Genomic DNA, 20,675 nt, shown 5'->3' with positions numbered 1-20,675 from the left:
TTTCATACCAAGCAATGCCGATAAAACAACCTCATTTTTCTGAGTATGTTTCAATCACAATTTAAACCATTGGTCCCATTGCCTTGTAAAAACAAATAATTATCCATATTACATGCAGGAAATAGAAATCCTTGGAGATAAGTCTAGTTTTCAAAACAACTGCTCTATTTGAATATTTTCTCTATTTTATTGTACTTAATTTTTTTAAGACTCAGGCAATATTATTTCATGTAAATAGATAATAAAATTGAGTATTTACATGATACCTCTATTGAAATGATTAATAGAATATATCCTAAACATGACAGATCTATTAACTTTTGCCTTAAAAATGTATTTACATAAATATATAGAAATGCTTATGTAGGATCTGGCCTTGGTCACCATGATTTAGTAAAGATGAAATATACACTAATGTTATGTGAATTATTAAAATACTGTTTCATTATGCTCAGTATTTGGATTCAGTTAGATTTATATCTGTCCTTTACCCTCTAATCAGGAAGCCAATTCCCTTGGTTCTGTCTGAAACTTACAACTGGTTAAGATTATTTTTTCCAAAATTTAGAAGATAAAAAGATTAGAAGAAAATTAGTAATCAGAACAGATTAGTACATAGTTTTCAGAATTAAAGTTTGTAAATATGTTTATACTCTTGGATTTCCTTCTCCTTAATTGAACTTTGGCATCCATAAAATGCATGCATATAAAGGATGATGTGGTCATTGGGATAAAAGTTATTTTAAGTTTCCTGAATTACTGTCAATAATACTGCTGCTGCTTTTCTTTATGAAATATTTGCTTTTATATAATTTGATCTCCAGTATCCAAGAACATGAAAATATATAAATATGGCTACACACATTTACTCAAATATTAAGAATGATCTCTCTTTTACCTGCAATTAAACAAATGAACACTAGCTAGAAAGAAAAAAAAAATATTTGCCAAATGCAGCACAATCATTTGCACCACGTATTTTAAATTTATACCCAGTGGCAACTTAAGGGGCAATAGCAGAAAGTTGAAGCCCGCTTCCTTAAAACTGTGCTCTATTACAGCGTCTTGAAAACTTAGATGACCCAGAGAATCACCCAAGGTTCTTTTTAAAATGGGTATCTGGACCTAGCCCCCATCCAACTGAATCAAATCTTCCAGAGCTGCAGACCCCAAAATGGTGTTTTATATAGCTTACTAGGCAGTCCTGAATAAGTCAGGCTTTGGGGTCGGTGCTCTAGAGTAGATACTGTTAGCACAGCTGTCCAGAAGGTCATTATTTCATTGCCTTATTTTTATCCCTCATGGAATAGTGTAACCATTTCGACCACTAAATCTAGGATTCAAGGTCTCTAGTGTTGATGATACACTATCAAAATGTTAAACTTCAGTTTTCACAAAGTCAAGATTCCCAGAAAGTGAAAAAGTCAAATTCCTTCTATGTATCAGCTCAGCATGAACAAATCTGACCATGGTCTTGATCAAACATAAATCTACCAAGATTTCAGACAAACTCTCAGACGATATAGTACTGTGACTCCTTGAGGACCACAGGTAGTTGAAGAGAAGAGCACTGGACTGGGAATTAGAAAATATGGGCTGTGTTCCCAGTTCTGCCTTCAGCTAGGTCTATGCCCTAGGGGCAAGTTACTTAACCACTCTGGATTCAAATTCCTTATTTGCGAAATGAGGGGCAGAACTAAATTATTTCTTAAGATTATTACTAAGATAAGGGTCTATATCTTTGTCCAAAATTCAAAGAAGCGACTTAGAGGATTACTTATGTTTCTCTTATTTTACTTTGATATTTACCCCTCAATTTGCTCTTCTTCATATTGTATGAATAAAATAGTCAAGTTTCATAGCTACTTAGATACTTAAATGCCATAAAGCAAAAAGGAGCAATATATTAGTACAAAAATGCATGCATTTTTTTTGTTGTTGTTGTTTTTGTCTGTTTTGATTGCTTTGCCTTAAAATGAAAAATTAGCTAATAGGCTCTATAAATTTGAACTTAACACAAATATTCTCATAAGACTTAATTAAACTACATCTTATAATGTATGCTTTCTGAATTAGTGTGATACTTCATGGAAGTATCATGCATTTATTTGAGCATGAATTTACAAATAAAATAACAATACTCTGTGCTCACCATACAACAATGCTTATCCATGGATCTCAAAGATTTAGTAATGTGTATTCATTTTCGCAACAACGTAGTGATGTAGGTAAGTACTATTATCCACAATTTGCAAATACTTGAACAAAATAAAATGTCTTCTGTGAATGTCCCAAACCCTCAGGAGTCAAAACAACTCTCTTTAGAGTTTATAACTTTCCATTCTCAGCTATTTCTCCAGATGACTTAAAGATTCTTGGCCTCAGAATTAAGGGTCAGTAATGTCCCCTGGATGAAAATATCATTGGTATAAACCCACAGCTTTGGAAACAGATTTCTTAGATGTGAGATTATCATGTATTTTCCAGAAAGAGCAAAATGTTAATATTTTATTGAGAATCCTTCTTAACAGTTATTCAGTTCTTTATCATAAATGTTATGAATATTTTTTCTTTCTGCATATATCTGACTTTTCTTGCACATGTTACCGTGGTTTGCTTTTGGTACAGAAAATTTCTAATTTTTTTTCCATAATCAGTTTATTATTTTTTTTATATGACTTATTGGCTTTAAGACAGGTTCGAAAGGCCTTTCCTAACCCACTGTTATAAAGTACTACAAATATATTACAGTGTTAGAGAATTGTGTTTTTAAATATTTTTACATGCCAATTTTCTAACTTGCCAGAATTCATATTTGTATGAGAAGCAAAGGAAGAAGCCTACTACCCATGAAATAAATGATTTTCATCATTTATGGAATAATATGTATTTTTCCCTAATTTGAAATGCCATCTTCCTCATGTACCAATGTCCAGGGTTCCATATCATATTCCCCAGTAAGAAAGCTAAGCAAGTATATGAGCCCTTGGCACACAAGGTATTTATCTGAAGCTCTTAATTCATACCATGTAAGGTTGAATAGGGAACAACTTTAAACAAGCAACATTCTAGAAAGGGGTGGATGTGATTTTGTGCTCTTGTCTATGCCTGCATTCAGGTGGAGGAAGGGAAATGCTGAGGTTTCATGAATTCAAGTAATGTATATAATGGGCTTCCTCGTGATGAGATTAGTTCTACTGAATTGAAAGAGAGGTGAGATTAGAAGAGGCCAAGGTTTGGGTAAATTTGGCTAGGATCAGGTAGTTATTAAAGGAAACAAAAAATTGGTGACTTGCTTTTATAGCAACAGTTGAAACTCTAAGAAATAATGTGTAGCTAGTGCTAAATAAATCACTCCTTCTATGCTTTAACCAAAAATCTACCTGAGGGAGGTAGAAGGAATACACCACATCATCTCCCCTGTCCTGCCTTCTAGAGCTCCCTCCTCATGACCTTGTCTTTCCTAAAGAGCAACTCTGATCATGTCCCTCCCCAGGATGCCCTGATACCAGTGGGAGGAAACCGGCTATTTAGACAAGGATTCAAATGCCTTCAAAATGTCACCCCAGACTACTCTCTCAGTTTCCTATATTCCTTTCTGGGTACTACATGTTGACCCCACCTGACCATTTCTGTCCCTCTGCTCAATCTGGTTTCTGTTTTAGATGTCTTCATTCTCTTTACCTGATGTATTAAAACATTTTTTAAGTTCTTTTAATGCTACACTCATAAGGACTTTTTCAATTCCCTAGCTGAATTTAAGTCTTAGTCTACATGAATGTTTATAAAAGCAGTAATAAAATTCTACCTTTCAGCACAAAAGATTGTATACTTGTCGGTCTCCCTCATCAGACTATGAGCCTACTGAAGGGAGAGTGGATTTCTGTTTATATCACACTTAGTATCTAAAGCTCAATGAATATAAGTTTAATTAGAACAGTTTAATTTGTACAAGGAAGAACTAGAAAGTTAAATAGTACATTCTTTCCCAAAGTTTGTTATGGACAGATACTTACTTCAGAGATGCCTTTCCTTTAAGAAGCTAAGCATGGCATCTAATTAAAATAGAAGAGAGAAAAAATGATGCTTTCCATCCATCCATACTCAGTATCTCAAAACTCAATAATTATTTGTCAAAAGAGAAACTTGTCAGCATGATAAACCTGTAATTGTCAAAAAGAGGTTGGAGTTTTTAGAGCATGTGTGAAAGATCAGAATTGTGGGGACTTTCCAAGCTGCTGCAGAACAAAATCAATTAGATCCTTTTAATGTCAGCTACCATTAAGTTAAAGGATGATCAGCAGAGCACACTGAGTAACTTTTGAAGCTCTGATCTTCCCTGAGCTAAGTGATTTAGTTTGCCTCTTACCTCACATGGGTGACAAAAATAAGCATTTGTGGAAGCTACTGAAGGCAACTAAATTAATTCACCAAATAAATTTCTCTCTAGTTCAAAGCTAAATTCCAAAACAAGATATAGTACCATGTTCATTTTTAGGATCACTGGATAGGAAAGAAAAATGAGTTTGGTCCTCAGTCTCACAGCTGTACTCAAGTTACAGCGTTTTATTTGTGTGAACATTCAAGGAAAAAGTAAAATAGTGGAACTCTCTCTGAAGTTTTTATGAGTTGAATGCTCTTCAAAATACTTTACATATATTAAGCTCATTTAATTCTCATGAAAATTATGATTTAAGGCTATTCTTATCATCCTTTCAGAGACACAGAGATGTAGGCTGATACCAAGTGGTGAAGTCAAGAAGAGAATCCACACACAGACTGTGCTGTTTGATTAGATAGCATCTTCATATCCCCCCAATCCTGTATTTATCCTTTCCTCTTAGTTAGGTCCATAGCAGCCTAGCAGCTCATATCCCAGAGAGCTCACACTATGATTATAATAGTAACAATATTTTTACTATTTCCTTGGATTTAGATAATGCTTTGTTTTTAAAGGGTTCTAAAACAGCCTGAGTAAATAAATGCAGAAATATACAGAGACACACATTTCTTCACATTGATTTTCATTATGCATTTTTTAAACTAGATTACAAAATAAAGTGATATTTAGAAGTAAAAAAAAGAGAGAAAAATTCAAATTAGAAATAAAAGGTAACTATAAACCTACCACTCAGAATTATTGTCAAAAGTTTCCATTGGCATCCTCCTATGTTTATGTATGAAACACATTAAGATCACATGCAATATAATTTTTTGTTAGTTTTCACAGTATTATGGCTACTTCCTTTTAAAAATATTCATGCAACTAAAAGGTACTGGTTCAAATATTGGGGACTTCAATCACTAGACGGGTTCAATCCGAAGGTATTAAAAAAAAAAACAAAATACATTTGAAGGAGGATAGATATTATAGTACTGAGGATTATATTTTCCAACTTTATAAATGAAAAGTCTTGTTTTATATTAACTCCCAATTGCTAGTGAGAATAACTGTGTTTCAATATATTCATTAGCTCTTTGCATTTCTTCATTAAATGATCTATTAATATCCTTTGCCTTCCCCCCAACCTCTGTCCCATTGGATTAGTACTGCTTTCTTATTAAAGATATTAAGACTGAAAAGTTTGTCAAAAACTTCTAGGTTATTTTCTTTTTATTATAAATGCAAATATGCACTCTGATTATTACATAAAAATGACTTTTTTTAGGATTTAACACATGTATTATTTGTTTATAGCATAAGTATATTATTTCCAACAGAAAACATAAGAGTATGTGGAATATAATACAGTCATATGTTCCAGAACCTGTAGGTAACCACTATTAAATTTTTGATATATTCTCTGCCAGAGATGCATATTACATACAAGTATAAATGCTTTATAAACTGAATATATACTATTAAATATTAAAGATATATTTTGTTAAATGTACATATATGTATTCATATACACAAATGTTTATTATTTATTTGTATATGTTCATGAATATACCTACTTTTAAAAATTAACCTGCTAATATGAGTACTTTCTAGGTCACTAACCATATTTTCAAAACCAACATTATGATTTTAAATTGCTACATAGTCTTATTGAATTAGCTATTTCCCGTTAATTGGTCATTCAGTTTGCTTTCAGTTTTCTTTAATACTCTAAAAGTCAAATAAAAAAGTACCATCTTACTAATTAATGTTAATTATTCAATAAAGAGATAACTTCCAAAGCCTGATAGATAACATTACATTGATTTCCAGACATTATACCAGTTTATGTTTAGATCAACAATCTATGCTGTTCACCTTACTACAATAGCACTAATACCTGGTATTATTTAAAATAAGACTGATATTTTAGTATAAAACTCATGAAAAAAGTTACCTTCTGCCTATTGATGTTACATTTGTCATTTAAATAAACATAATCATCTCTACTCCCATTGATTGATCTACTTTGGAAAAAGTAAGTCTTTAAATCAAACCCATTTATTATTTTAATATTGGTGTGTTTATTTTGCTTTTGTGAACCTTCATCTTGAAAATCAAAATATCACTCCCATATTATAATATTAAACTTTCCTAACCAACCCTGTTAGTAGTTTATATGACAGATTCCAAATAAATTTCAGTATACTTTTTGTTATTTTATTTATTCAGGTCTTTAATTACAAACTTGGCTATGAAACACCTTTCACAAATTATTTGTTAAACATTAGATTGTTTTGTGCTTAATGACTAATTACCACTGTATTTCTGTCGTTGACCTTCCTACTTACTGCCACATTCTCTCGAAAGCTGCTCTATGGCGAGTGGTCATAGATGTCACAGTCCACTGCTAGCAAAGAATAGTGAAAAGCTCTGGAGTTGACAGTAGAACCCTAGGATCCAGATCTCATTTACATAATTTTCAGTTCTTCCTTTTTGTTAAATGGACAACAAATATTTGTTCAAGCTAATTATATATCATCTTTCCTTCTAGTTCCATACTGAGATGTTGCCCAATGCAATTCCAGATTTTAATTATCTACATACTATCTAAAACCACAGAAGAGGCAACCCTTCTTGTCTGTATGGATGGTACATGAAAGGTCATGTGCCTTAAGAGTCATGGACTTAGGTTTAAGTTCTTGCTCTTAAATTGGTAAATTGAAGCACAGTACTTCAATGTTTTTGTCCATGCATGCCTCAGTTTTTCAATCTGTTAATTAGACTTAGTGGTGTTGTATATTTGGCATCCTATACAACTGTGATTCCAGTTTCTTGGACTTTTCCTTTGTCTATTTAACCATGATCTGAATTTCATTATTGATGAAGACAGACAACTTCCCTATTAGCTGATACCAGACATCTGTCCCTTCCTAAAGAGGGACAGATGTAATTTCCTTCCTAAAGAGCCTGTGAAGCAGTTAATTCTGTGGACCTCTTGATTTCTATCAAGTTTTTAGCCCTGACAATTTTAGGCTTCACTTGCAGTTCCTCAGAGAGTTCCAACATCCTTCTCCAGCTTCATCAACTGCTGGGCTACACCTTTCTTGTAGGCTATGTGTCTATGGGTAGCCACAGTTCAGCTCCCTAAAATAAGAGAAGTCACAGCCTTGTGACTTTGAGGATGCTTGAATAATCCCATATGTGAATTTCCCATCTGGCATGCATAACACCTTTGCATTGTGGATTATAAGTGTTAAATTAATCCACTCTGAGACCTCTATTTCCACTTATGCACTCTGCTGTACTATTCAGAACTGTACTACCTCTAGATACTAAATATTTTTAAATGATGTGCAAAGTTACTTGACTATATATTTTTTTCAAGTTATGCTTTACTCACTAACTAACCCTCTGTCCTTGACATTGCTACCTAGCCTGTCTGTTTCCTAGCTCACTGTAAACATAACAAAGGATCGGCTAAATCCCCTGTGATTTCTAGAGTCCTTATTGGGACTGACGCTGTCAGTCTCTACACACTACTGAGGGACACAACTTCCTTACTATGGGAATGCTTTCATAATGACTGTTGTAGCAGAAAACAACCTTTTGCCAGAAAATACACATGAAACAAAAAGATAGACAAAAAAGAAGATAATCAAAATGATCAAAAAAGAGAAAGACTGAAATCTTAGCTGGATCCAGGATAACTGACATCCCTACTACCTCCAGCAGAGGGATTGAGGTAAACTAGGCAGGACAAAACATGGTGTTTTTTACAATAGGGGAGAAAGTGTGCACTGGCTACTCTCCCAGGCACAAATATCACCAGACTGGTGTAATCTTCTGTTTGGGACAACAGATCATGGGAGGAAAAGCACCTGTCTCTAATAACCACTTCCACTAACTGTAAGTGTAGGTTAAAGGAAAACTTGGTCCAAAGATATAAAACTAAGTGACTTGTCAATGTCCTTTTTGTCTAAGGGATTCCAAGTGCAGAAGACAGTGAAATTTATGTAAAATTATAAAAAGGGGTGAATAATATAAGCTTTGGAACTTACCACTGGACATTGTTTTCCCAAATGGAAAAGCAAATTCAACTTCAAGCATATATGAAAATGTTTCTGTAAGAATTCTGTGATTGATTCAAGTTTTAAAATATTCTACATTTCTCCCCAGGATAGTCTTAATTGAGTACTTCTATTGGAAAAGCCACATTAATGGGCAAAGAGGATGCAAAGGTTTGGAGATGTATAATAGCATTAGGATGTGTATTGTGTATTAGGGCTTACAGAGCACACTTATCTTATATTTCACAATTTTGCAGCTTTGTATACACTAGTTCCTCTATTTTCTCCAACAGGCAAATTCAAGTGCATTCTTCAATACCCACATAACATATTATATCTTTACTCAACACTTGGTGATTGCCTGCTATGTACTTAGCATTGTGCTCAGTTCTATCTTTTGTCTTTTTTCCTCCAACTCCTTGGTTATTTCTTGTCTTCTCTAGGCAACCAGTTGCTCTTTCCTCTAAATTTTCACCCAGTTCTTGGGATGCCTATATCATAGTAGATCTCATCTCATTACTTTTAAACCATGTTTTCATGAGTTCCACAGTAAAATAGGAACTTGAGGGCAAAGGTAATGCCCAGTTTGGTTCTATTATTCCTGCAGCATGGAAACTGTTCTGGTTTGATCCATACTGTAAGTCTGTGAAGCACATATGTCCTCATTACTTCAGTTCCCAGATAAGGAAATCAGGGTGCAGGGGGGATGAATATTATAATGACATTCACACATAAATTATGCTTAAGGCTGGAACTTAGAACCCAGGTCTGCTGATTTTAAGCCATGTGCTTTCTGTGCACAAAAATTGCTTGCCACAGAAGAGATTACTGCCCCATGCATGCTCCAACAGTGAGTAGGAACTGAGTCTCAGAGTAAATCAATTTTTGGGTTTGCATGCTCTGCAAGGGGAAATGAAAGGCTTTGTTGCCACAAATGACTTCCACAGATAGTCTTTTTCCTTTAGCAAACTTTTTCCTAAATGTTGGTCCCCTGAGTTTCCTACTGTTACAGAGACAATAACAGTTTAACTCCAGCTTCCCAATCCTGATTCACAACTCGATTAAAAGGTGGTGCAACCAAGTAGGTGTGTCTCTGTGACCCAAGTGGTTAAGCCAGATATTCTGGCCCATAGAAGCCGCTGGTTTGATTTTGTAAGAAAACATTATCTGCATTGATCAAACTGGACAACTCTGTCAGCAGAGATTTTAAAACATCATAAGAAGAGTGAAGCATATAAAAAATAGGTGATTTCCAGCAAAGATTGAAATTTACTGTAGGATTAATATATATGTCATTTGAAAGTAAAGGAAAATGAGGTAGAGGAGGCAATTCAGTGCCTAAGTTTTTGCTTAGCAAGTGTGAGACTAGGAATTTGATCCCCTTGCACCAAAGGGGGGGGGTAAAAAAAAAGTATGGCAAAACTAAAGATTATATCTTCATATCCTCCTAATAGACAGTGAGATTAAATCATTTATTCAAAAGGAATCTAGTATAGTGTGTTACAATTACAGAAAGAAACAAGTTGGCAAAGCAAGGCTTCCTTATATATAATCTGAAGACACGTGTGCACTCACACACAAGCAAATAGGAGCTAGTTGGCAGTTGGAGCCAACTAAGGGCTGGGCACATAGATCAGGGGCAGATCTCTTGCCTAGCATGCACAGGGCTCCAGGTTTGATGCTTTGCACCACCAAACAACAACAAAACAAAACAACAACAACAACAAAAACCCTTGAGGAATTATTTGTAATTCACTTGTTAAGCAGATAAAATGACAATATTGCTCTCATCTTAATTCAAAACTTATATTCTCTTCTCTACTTAATCCCATTTTATTCACTGGACTTTGTAATTAAGACAGATGCTCCATGGGTTAAGGATTTGAAGCTACACTGTCAAAGGGCTAAGTGATAGGAGCATAAATAGTATGGCCTGAGGTTGCCAGATTATGACCAAACTAGGACACTAGGGCTTCATTCTTAGCATCTCTTTAAAAGACAGATCCAGCTTCTTCTCTCCTTACTCACTCCCCAAAATGTCATTTTGAGAATTTTTATTTAGCAACCATGATGAGTTCTTAGTCATGGTCAATAACTAGAAGATGATTTTAGTAAACTAAAATTTATGTGCAATCCTCAAACATTTCTTGGTCATGGTCACTAGCTAGACAGAAAAATCAAAGTTAAGGTTAATGTAAATAGTAGCTGGATAAAATTAGCTGGTTTGATTTGATTCTGATATCAAACCATAGATCTGAGAGATATTAAGACTGGAAAGTGTATTACAGATCACCAATTAGAGATTTCATTTCTCACAATACACTTGTGCACATACATGTTTCCTTTCATCAAAAATTGTATACTTTATTGTATGTAGTCCTGCACTAAGACCTATACAGCTAATGCAGGAGGTAAATACACATTCAGGGAAGGTGAAGAAGTCCACGGACAGGTACAGAATCTTATATCTATAGTTATAAAGTTATAGACAGAGTTATCTATAGATACAGATTTAAACTGATATGTTTATGAAATTTTTAAAAATATGTGAAATAGTGACCCAAATAAACCTTAAGTATTAAGTTATATAGTTCTTTGGGCAAACAGAGGAAGAATTAATTCCCCTTGGAGAGATAAGGAGTTAAATCTTTAAGACTGAGAGAATGATTTGGAAGGAAGAGGAAGGGAAAGAAGACTTTCCTAAATTAAAGCAACAGCCCAGCAAAGACAGACATAAAACTGTGTATCAAGAACAAGAAGGTAGAATCAGGTGAGCACGGGGATACATGGGAAATGGAAGATAGGGTAGGAAAGACTTATGTTAGAATAAGATTGAATTTTCTGTATCTTCTACAAGGTAACCTCAGGCTTCCAGAAGACTTTATGACTTAATTTTCCTGAATATAAAAGTAAGGACTAGATTGACTCTTATTTCCTATATTAAGTTTCCAACACCTGGGATTAGAAATGGAAAATCTTCATGTGAACTAAAAGAATCTTAAAAAGACCCTAGAAATTTGGGAACTGTCTTCTGCTATTGTTATCTTCAAAGATCAACATCAACTCCTCTTTGTCCTCTCATCTTCCTCCAAAGAAGTGTGCCAAGCCCACCCAACTGTCACAACAGTGTTTGCTCTCTGACCTTTGGCAAACAATTACTCGGGATGCCTTTCTTACACTGCTGGATGCTATACTCTTGTTTCTTTAAAGACTGACCTGCAGGACTAATTAGAGAGCTCTGCGTATCTGGGACTAACATTTACATTTAGACCTGTAAAGCGAAACTAGGCCTCCTAATAGATCCCTGCCTTGGAGGATTCTAACTCAGTAGAGGCTAACCTATGTTCTTGGAATAAATTCAAATATTCAAATGCAAGGATCCATTTCTCCATTACTCTTCTGCAGGACTATGAGTCTTTAGTCATTAGTTTTCAATTAAACATTCACTCGTAAATTCTTTTCCCACTATTTCCTAGAACTAGACAGGGACACATCTATGATAGTGCCACTTTCTCTTCTTATACTCTACCAATAAGAGCAGGGAAGGCAGGAGGGGCTCTGACACCATCCCTGGAGGGAAATGTACAATTCCAAACATAAAAAATGAGAAAGAACATTTCATAGTGATAAAAATATGAGCAGCAATGCTAAGCACTGGTAAACAGTAGAACTAAAGAATATTACTTCAGAGTTTTAAGTCCTCAGATAAATGTAAACACCAATTTCTAGGTTTTTCCTCGAGGATTTTCCTTCAAAATTCTTATAACCAAACCTTTTCATTTTAGAAGCAAACAATATGAAACCCAAAGATGGAAAAAGGAAAGTCTCAATGCTTTGTAACAATTTTATGCATGTCAGTGGTTTTCCTTATCTTCTCCTTCTTAGTATTGCATGCCATATTTGAAAGAATTGCATTACCCCACGACACTTAACTACAAGAAATACGTGGATTTCCATATGTGGCCTATGGCTAGTGTTCTAAGGGTACTTCAACTGCTCATCGCACACCCATTCAGATGCCTCAAGTTCTGTTTGAAAATCTGTTAAGTTTTCATGATGATAATAGGTTTCTAATAAGCACAGTTTAATAAAAGACAACCTCTGTTGCTCTCTGGTGAAAAGTTTTTGTTTTTGTTTTTCCATTCTAAGTGTGGGCCATATAAAAGATAAGGGAAATTTCTGAATCAAATGAAAGAGGGTAAGATGTGAGGAAAAAAAGATGACAAGATGCCTCAGTCAAAGGAGTGTAACAGAGCCCAAGCACATTGAAAGACACCTTATTAAAAAAACAGAAACAAAAAGTACCACCAAGCAAAAACATCAAATTAAGGGACACAGGAAAGAAAATATATGGCACATTAGGTCCTAGATGGGTGTGTAGAAAGTAGTTTTCACCTTATACTGAAGGGGTAGAACCTGAAATCTAGCAGGAAGAGCTAGAGTCTATGCTTGGGGTTAAGAAGGAAATGAGACTGATGGGAAGGATGATTTTGGAGTTGTAAAGACCTTATCAGAAGTGGACTCAGTCATGGCAAATGGAATCTTTATATGCAGTTTATAAGTTAATTTCCTCTCTGAAGGAAAGATAGGCACCCCAAATGGTCACTGAGTACCTAGTTCTTGAAGATATATTTGATAACAGTACTTACTTTTTGTACAGTACTTCATTTTAACAGATTTATTTGCTATAACTGATGCTATATTTGATAGCATATCTATCTTGGCTTGGAATAAAACAGGTCAGTCTGAAATTCTGGGTTCTGCTACATACTAGGTCTGCAGCCTTTAGGAAAACCCTGGAAATTGCTGTTTACATTTATCAAATGGGCATACCACCACCTCTACCACCTCACTTACAAATAACCATGAGGGTTGTCAGATGAGAGATATACTGTTTTATAAATTATAAAGTGGAAGGGAAAAATAAAAATTAGAACTAGCAATGGTATACTGAGGTTGTCAAAGCAGAAAGGCAGGTGTTTTTTTTTTATCCTACAGATAAAGACACACCACACTTTCACATTTTGTTTGTTTGTTTTGTTTTTCCTTTGGATCTACTTGTGGTTTTTTTCCCCTTCAAATATTCAGTGATTTCTTTTAATCCCGTCAGGAGATAGACTAGATGAATGTGTGTCCTTTTACCTCCTAAGGGAACTAGAGGCAGGTAACTTCCATATTATAATTATGGAGTTAAAGGCCAGACTGCTTGGGTGGTTAGATGGTGACCTTTTAGATCTCTCCTAAAGCAAAGACTTCTATGAGAAAAAGAAGAAAGAAAAAGCATAAAACAAAAACACAACATAGTTAAAACAGAAAAAAAAAGCCATAATGGAGAGGATGACTTAACAATATTTTTTAATGTCACTTAGCATTTATGTTTTATGGTTTAATGTCTAGAAAAGTCATTCTTGTCTCTGATAAATAAGGAGTCAAGTTACCTAAAAACATGTGGCAGCCAGTATTGTTCTCTGTCTGAGGAACTGGCTTCTGAATTTTGAGTCATGGTCTGCTATAAGGAAACAATTTTGGCTTGGCAACTTACCCTCTTTTTCTAAATTAACATGATGTGTACAAAATTAATGAAGGCATGCTCAAAGAGATCTCTAACAGGGTCCATCAACCTTATTAAACACAGATCCAGTTCACAATGGTTTCTTGGAGCCATAATGGCCTGAAGCTGTCTTTAAGATTTACTATCTAAGGACTTTGACCTAAAAGAAGATTTACAAGGGAAATTTTTGAGGAGTAAAATAAATGCAAGAATGAGAATTACTCTGAGGAACTGAGTCCCACACAATCAGAAGGGATTAAATAATACAGTAAATGCCTTACTTGGTAGAGTGGAAGTTTCTTTTTTCAGATGCAAACAGTGTAGGGGAAAGTGCATATAAAACATTGCATTAAGATCAAGATAACTTTTAGAGTGATTGCTTCACATCCTAGTGACTAAACTTCCCAGAGACGGGGGGGGGGGGGGGGGGGGCGGGGGGGGGGGGTCGGGGGGTGAAGAAAAAGAAACAAAGAGAAAAATAACTCTTTACCAGGAATTATCTTTTGGAAACTTTCTCACTGTTTTATCAATCATAGAGGAGGACCACAGAGTAAAAGGAGAGATTCCCCCATCCTCCCCTTACACATCCCCTTGATGTTTGAGGATACAGCTGCCTTCAGATGCTCAGATAAAAGACCCTGAGTGCAAAGTAGTAGTATTATCTACTTATTACCCCACTTATCTGCTTATTCCTTCCTTGAAGTCCTACTTCTGTCTGCAATATCAATCACTTCTCTGGCAGCTTGTCTTACTACAAAGGGAGGATTTGATCCCCTGCTGAGCCCTCTAGAAGTCAAAGACTTGTGCAAAACTAATTCATTACACCACCAAGGCTGTAGGTAGAGTCGCCCAGACAGAAATAGCACACTCTTACAGTCGATTCCTGAAAATGAGGCAGAAATTCAATCTGCTTTCTGGCCAAACACAACACAGTCTAGGCACTAAACTTGGCACTAAGTAGGCACCAAACATATCAGAGGAAAAGTCTTGTTACCTTCTCCAAATAGTTAGGAGCTCCAGTTACACAAAATGACCATGTGAGGGCAACTATAACTATACTGAAAAGTTCCGCAGTCTCAAGTTGGTATGTTTTGATTGATGAAATATAGTTAGTTTCCTGATATAATATTTAGGTACTTGATCTTTTAAAGGAAGCACCCTATACTCAGACAATTTGTGTTCATAGCTGGCTCCTTCATACACTGGTTGTGTGATCTAGGGCTTGTCACTTTAAGCCTCTATACTTCAGTTTCCTTGTGGGTAAAGAAAAAAACTGGCTACTTGAGGATCTTTAAATCAGTTCCAGCACAGACCATCTAAATGAGTGAGTAGAACAGTAGGTTATGAAGAAAAACAAGTGGACTTTCCATTAAATTTGAAATAGGTATGTATGTATGGAAAGATACACATGAATGTTTGAGCCAGGGACAAGAAGCAAATTAGCAAAATGTCTGTATGAACTCCTAGACTCATTATAATGGTTTGTTTATTTAACTGTCTTCATTTAGTACTCTTACTACATCAAAGGAATGTGTCCAAACCCTCATAATTAGCCATGTAAATAAAAGCACGATTTATCACTTTGTCATATTCAACAAACAAGGTTTCTGATATGCTATTAAATCCTACTGAGGATAATATTCATACTAAAACCATTAGGCTGTGCATAGACACACGAACCAGGGATTATACATAGAAAGTTCCAACACATTTTAAAAAGAAATGCATCAATCAAGAAATCTGCTGAATTTTGATCTGAATTGACCCATAATGAACCTTAACAGACATTGTCCAGACTTCTGCCAAATGAGAGCCAGGGTCTCGCTCTCAGAACCAAGCAATCACCCAAACATATGCTGGTTCAGTCATTAGTTGTACTGCTACTACCAAATATGCACAGCTATTCAACTAAGGAGGTCTACAAATGCTCTTGTAATATTACTGATGAGAAGGCAATCACCAGTAATTAAAGAAAGTGAAGCTATCTTCAAGGCTAACCAGACAACTAATGCTAAAAATACCTTTCTCCCTCAATTTGCCTTTTTTGTTTCATTATAAATGTAGACTAATGTGACAAAGTTGAAGAACATGTTTTCTGTGAGATCCCAACTATTTAACTTGGAACTCTGGAATAAGAGCCATATTTTCATTTGCTTAACATTAGTGTAAAATATGATGGATGCCTTTTACTTAGTCATACATACTAACTTGACATTAATGAAGTTAAGTGGCTTTTAATAACACTTAATTAAACCAAAAATCCAAAGAGTTAATGCCCTTGGAATAGTGTTGGACGTATATTGTATATTGTTGTGAAGATCAAGGGTAATAAAAGATGTGAATAACTTAACCGTAGAAAGTTAGGCAAACATAGAATGTTTATTTGTTTGGTTTTGATGAATAGGCATCATTTTTAAAATCCTTATTGCAATTAGCTTTGGTTGATTCAGTGGAAAATCTCCGACATATTACGACTTATACAGTGGAAGTGACTCATTAATTTCAAGAAAAAACTTGCAACATCAAACATTTTGTTCTAACAATCTGCAGGGATGACTTGGATCAGCCTTTTTAAATTTGCATAAACTCAGAGAAAAGTGTTCTTCAAAACGAAAAAAGAACAGCCTTCTAGGCACAATGCGTTTTGATAATTCCCCAAATGGCTCAACTTCTGCTGCTTGATTCTATTAAAAATTGCTTAATAGATGTCATATAAGCATTTTAAATTAATATTTACACATTCCAGATGAACGGATAAGCAACAGATAGCATATGGGAGTGGCATAAAATCCAACAAGGGTGCACAAGATGCACTGGAAGGATTGTCTAGTTTTCAAGACTTATGTGGAGATGATGTGGAGGGGCTGAGGGTATAGCCTGATGGTAGAGCACACGCACACCACGTGCAAGTCTGTATGGGTTCAATCCCCAGCACTGAAAAAGAAAAAACAGAACACTCAAAATATACCACTTTCCTGAAGGAGTTAACAAATTTAAAGAGATGATCCTACTAACCCCCACACCATTCAAGAAAACATTTGCTGAGCACTAATGGGTGCCAAGCTTTGCAATGTGTTTAATAAGAAAGAAAAGTATGATTTTTGCTTTCATGGAGCTGTGAACCTGGGGAACAATCTGCTGGAATTTATGAATCAATCTGTGACTCATTATTGGAATATAATCAATGGTGACAAATTTTCATTCTTTAATATATGCCTTCAGTCACAGTCAGCATATAAAGTAAGTGATCAAATTGGGTAAGACAATTCTAATTCAGAAAAATTTCTCATTAAAGTAAGGACACTTTTGTGTGTACCTAATAAGCTTCCCCTGAAGGTCAGTGACAAGGAGAAACAAGCAATGCAATTGCCCAAGCTGGACCCTTGCAAACATGTTTGAAATTCTAAAGGTATCTAGGCATTTAAAGTTTATTCATCTTTTGATGCATCTTTTCAGAGTGTTTAAACCATCTATAGTATATATTTATTATAATGATAATCTTACTCGAAGATAATATTAATGCTATATATTAGATAAATTATGAACAAATTATTGCTTGAAATGAATATCAACTGAAGAGAAGAATACCAAGTAAAGATAAAACAACTCCTCCATTTATTGAGCAGATAATTTCTGATCCAAACAGATGGTGAAGCTGGCTTCTCAGGCATAAATCACAACAAAAATGTGTATAAATAATAAAATCTACAGTGCTATTATTATAGGAAATAAAATTTGACTTTCCTTTTGACTCCAAATAAATTTCTATTGTGTTATTCAGCTTGTTTATTAGATGGAATCAAAGTCTTAGAAGATAGCAGAACTTATTAATGTCCTTCATATTAAATATTTTTAAAACTATATATTTGCATCCAGTTAGGTGGTACATGCCTATAATCCCAGTGATCTGGGAGAGATTGAGACAGGAAAATCACAAGTTCAAATCCAGCCTCAGCCACTTAGTGAATGCCTAAACAACTTAATGAGACTCTATCTCAAAAAAAAAAAAAAAAAAAAAAAAAAAAATGGACTGGGGATGTGGCTCAGTGGTTAAGATCCCCTGGGCTCAATCCCTGATACAAAAACAAAAACAAAAACAAAAACAAAAAACTACATATTTGCATAAATGCAATCAGGGAATAACAAATAGTGTTAAGTACTTCTTAAGGCAAGATATGATTCTTGGCATTTATATACATGGTCTGATTCAATACATCAGCCTTTGAAGGATGGAGAAGCAGTATAAAGAGATGAAATGATTTGCCTGATATTACAGTACTATTAAGTGGACAAGTCTTCTGCAGACACATTGACTTGCTTTTGAGATGACTTTGGAATGAAACAATGATTTTTTTATCCATATGTTGATTTGTATCCGTTACATGCATTAAAACCTGTATACAAAGTTTTACTATGACATCCATATGCCCCTGACAAACAATATGCTCTTGCCACAACCTAACATTAGGTCAAATTTATCCAATAATAAGTCAAACCTAGTGCACAGTGGGTGATATTACATCATGGGTAGTTTTAGTGCACATGCTAAGTTTTGGATGTTTTGGTCAGAATTGCTAATGATAAAGAAGGAAACACAATTGTTTGATAACTGTGTTTGACTTTAAAATCATTTCTTACTCTTGGCCATTCAGGATTTAGGAGTAGTTTTCAATAATTATCCACAGATTGCAAATAAATTTTTAAAAAGCAATTTGCCAAGACTTACATTTGTGATTCAAGATATTTTAAAAGAATACCTTTTGCTATTTCTCAATGATAGAAATAATATTGCTACCAAAATAAAGGGGAATTGAAATTTGAGGCTTGTAAATCATTTTAACATCTATACAAAAATGCTCCTTAAATTGTGTTTATTTAAAACCACCCATTGTGTTCAGTAACTGACCAAAGAAAAAGGATATCTGAAAGAAAAGGCAACTGTGGTTAGCTAGCTATTGTGATAATGTCTTTCTTTATTTCTCTCTCCTCTCTTTTCCACTCTCTCTCTCTTTATTTTATTTTATTTTTTTATTGAGATGGGGGTCTCACTCTATATTGCCAGACTGACTTCAAAATCCTGGGTTCCAGAAATCCACTTGCTCTAACCTCTCACCACAGGTGCACACCATCACACATAGCAGTAATAAGCTCTTCATATTCATATCTCATTTAGTTTTCACGATAATTGTATTAATCCCATTTTAATAAAATAAAAAAATCTGAAGTTAGAAAGGAATACTTAATTGTTACTCCTACATCTGGGGTACTTGAACACAGAGCCAAAAGTACTCAGCTTTTAAAGTAAATCTCTAATAGTACATTTGATTTTGCTTTATGTATGGGCATAGTATATGTAATTACATATTATGATTTATTCTAAAAAAACCCCTCATGTAGATTTGAATATTGATTATGTGGGTTATTTTATAACTGACAAAACTAAAACTAGAGAGGTTAATGATATGTGTCAGGTCACACAATTAAATGATACAGAATTTATGACCAGAATGTAGGTTCCAAAACATTTTTTTTCATTTTTTAAATTTATATATTTTTAAAATTTTTTATAGACTGCATTTTGATTCATTGTACACAAATGGGGTACATCTTCATTTCTATGGTTGTACACAATGTAGATTCATACCATTCGTGTAATCATACACGTACATAGGGTAATGATGTCTGTCTCATTCCGGTCCCAAAATTTTAAAGCAACTCTTTCTCTATACAACAATCTGCTCATAAGCATATGAATATCCTCTCTAGGTGTAATTCACCCATGAGATGTTGGTTTGTTTCTATTGCCCAGCAACAATTTAGTATACACAAGTGTACATAGTTAGCATGGATGCTAATGGTTTTCCAAATGTTAGCTACTATTTAGCTGAACTACTTCATAGATGAATGATACTGTTAGGGGAGGAGCTAGAAAGGAAAATCATACTTCATATTAATTCTGAGAATTTTTCCAAAAACTGAATCATTGAATAAAAGGCCAATTTCATCCTTTGCCATTCAGATATTAAGCAGAGAAAGCAAGAAATTCAACAATGAACTGTTCCTATTTGCCCTGTACAAATTGAGAGACTGACATGTTTTTACTTTTTTCCTTCCCTGAATTCCAATCACAAACTATCCCTATTTAGTTAGCAACTATACATAACCAGAGTAAGAAAATGTAATGAGTCATTACTACTCAGGTTTTGTTTTTTTTTTGGTAGGACTGGATGAACAACTGGCTCAGAAAAGGAGAAGAAAATTTTGCTGACACCTCAGTTATTGCCTAAGATGCTATTATACACTAAAGATAAATTTTGAAGCATATACTTCATAATCATTAAATTTATCAGCACAGATTAAGAATGTTTTATATTTGCATGAAAACAAAACTTGTTATGTGGCAAGATTTTTGTCCAACTGCAATTCATATCTTTGCTTCACATTTTATAATTTGTTAATCTAAAGACACCAACAAAGACAACATATATTTAATATTTTCATAAAATCATCCTAGACTGCAGGGAGAAGGATAGAAAGAGGTGTGTAAGAGGAGGAAAGATTACATCAAGAGAATTTAATCCTTGTTAACACCAAGAACAAATGCAACCAAGGAAAATAAGTTTTCTCTTTAAAAGGAATAAGGTAACAGATGTCCTAATTGTTTTTGCTTTTG

General features: G+C 34.5%; 1 protein-coding gene across 4 annotated transcripts in view; it reads right to left on the bottom strand.

The window, feature by feature from the left end:
- Positions 1–20,675, bottom strand: part of Tp63 (tumor protein p63) — a 215,586-nt gene that overhangs the window by 95,177 nt on the left and 99,734 nt on the right. The window lies entirely within an intron of this gene.

This window comes from Sciurus carolinensis, chromosome 9, assembly GCF_902686445.1.
Source record: "Sciurus carolinensis chromosome 9, mSciCar1.2, whole genome shotgun sequence".
Lineage (NCBI taxonomy): Eukaryota > Metazoa > Chordata > Mammalia > Rodentia > Sciuridae > Sciurus > Sciurus carolinensis.
The sequence above is the reverse complement of the archived record's forward strand: the minus strand, read 5'-3'. Positions and strand labels throughout refer to the sequence as shown.